Here is a 2324-nt window from a genome sequence, read left to right on the forward strand (position 1 = left end):
AGGTTAGTGTTTCACTGCTTTTTTTTTTTCTACTTTATTATTACAAGTTTCCAAAACAAAAAGAAAAAGAAAAAGAAAAGAATTATATATATATGAATTATATACATCATTGCCTTGATTCAACAGTCACTGCCGTATTTTCTTTATATGACTATCTTTTAAATTTCTTTACCACTTCAAAATAAGTTGCAGACATCATAATCTCTCTTCCTAAATACTTCATACACACCTCCTAAGAACACTTCCTACACAACCATTATCACACCTAAGATAATTAACAAAAATTCCTTAATGCCATGTAATGTCTAGTCTTGCTTTTTTATAGCTAGTGTTTTGAGCCAGTACTGAATCAGAATTCTTGTGTATATCACATTGTTGTAATTTTTAAAGTTCTATCCTCATTATTCTTTTTTTTTTTTTTGCGGTACGTGGGCTTCTCACTGTTGTGGCCTCTCCCGTTGTGGAGCATGGGCTCCAGACGCGCAGGCTCAACGGCCATGGCCCACGGGCCCAGCTGCTCCACGGCATGTGGGATCTTCCCGAACCGGGGCACGAACCCGTGTCCCCTGCATCGGCAGGCGGACTCTCAACCACTGCGCCACCAGGGAAGCCCTATCCTCATTATTCTTTATGGTAAAAAAAAAGTCCTAACAATTCTTCTTTTTTTTTTTTTTATCTGAGGCGAAATTTGCATATAATTTAATAAATGATTCTCCTAACTGTGCATTGTGGACCCTGTGGTCCCATGAGGAAAAACAAAAGACACCTCTTAGCTTTCCAGGTTTTTCCTTTTCATGGTAAAAAACCTACTCAGATATTGATGATAAATTCATATACTTCTAAAAAGACAAATATCCCTGAGAGAAAGCAAATCTACCATTTTCTTAGGAGAAATGGTTTTTAGATTCCCTTCATATAAAAAGTAATTTGCCCTCTTTCCCCTATCCCAAATCCCTGAGGCTTTGAAAGGATAAAGAAACCAGTTTGGAGCTCTTTCAAAGGATTTATTTGCTACAGAATTGCCTGAGCCCACCAACAAGATGAACTCAGTATTTCTGTGTTTAAAAGGATTTTGCTCACTGCTTTATTTTTACCAGAACTTCAACATTCAAAAGGCAATTCTTTTTGCCAGAATTTGGCATGCCTAGAGGAGGTTAGAAAAAGGTAGAATCTATAGAATTAGATGTCTAAAAATAGAAAAAAATCCCAAACATTAAAAAATTCCTAATTTGGACAGGTCCTGAGTTGAAATCACATTCATCTGCAAAAAGAACGGTTTTAGGTCAGAAATGCTGTATTTTATAACTCCAGATCTTGACCTTGGACTTGACTGGTGAGGATTCTAGGAACTGCATGAATTGACAGGAGGGATGCCATTCTGTTGGCCAATTCTGGCATGTGTCCTGGTTTGTGAAGTTTTATAAATCTCTCTTAAACCCGAACCTCCTGGTTCTGTGATGCCAATTGCCTAAATCTGATTCTCAATACTTTTTTAAACAAATAAACAAAAAATTTCCCTGTAAGATCACACATTTAAGTATTTGTTGCTTGTGGATAGATACAGAGAAACCAAATATGGATGTGAATTAACAATTCAGTGATGGAGCTGTGAATCTCTGGATGGCTATGTAAGCTGTAAGAAAAGTTCCTCACTGGACCTGCACTTGCTGTGCCCCAGAGGTGACCATCCAGGCAAGGTCAACCTGAAGAGGGGGTGAACCCCAGCAGCTGCTGGATGGGTTTAAATCACCACTATCTGCCTCCAGTTCTTCTACCACACCAGCTAGTTTTTCCATCCGAGCAACTTGCTGATCATATTTCACCTGTTTAAGCGTAGATGCCACTTGATAGCTGAAAACGGATTCACAGAGGAATCTCTCAGAGCCATCTTCTAACATCTCTCCAGCTCCTTTGGGGTAGGTGAAAAGGGCTTTCCGTGGTGGGGCAAGGTCTGAGCCACTGAAACCAGATCCAGTGACAGAACTTCCACTGACCCCACCGGCTGAGGAGGATGATGAAGAGGCAGCCATTTCCTCTCTAGTAGATTTCTCACTTCACTCTGCGGCTTTGACAAGTTCCTCTACAGCCCCGCCCCCAAGGCCAACCGGAGTGGCCGCGTTTACTGCTACGAGGGCAGCGGCCTGCTCCCTAACAATTCTTATTTATTATTGCAGATAAAATTTAGACCTATTGGTAAAGTGCCAAAAATTACTATTGGATTTTCATTAGACTTCAGTTAAACCTATACGTTATTTTGTGTAGAAGTGATCATTTTTACTATATTTAGGTTTTCCATACAGGATTGTCTTATGTCTCGTTACTTT

At 39.8% G+C, this 2324-nt stretch overlaps 1 pseudogene; it reads right to left on the minus strand.

Annotated features, from left to right (window-relative positions):
* Positions 1-1698: 1698 nt before the first annotated feature.
* Positions 1699-2064, minus strand: LOC132492524 (anaphase-promoting complex subunit 16-like; annotated as a pseudogene).
* Between the last annotated feature and the right edge of the window lie 260 nt (positions 2065-2324).

This window comes from Mesoplodon densirostris, chromosome 6 (genome assembly GCF_025265405.1).
Source record: "Mesoplodon densirostris isolate mMesDen1 chromosome 6, mMesDen1 primary haplotype, whole genome shotgun sequence".
Lineage (NCBI taxonomy): Eukaryota > Metazoa > Chordata > Mammalia > Artiodactyla > Ziphiidae > Mesoplodon > Mesoplodon densirostris.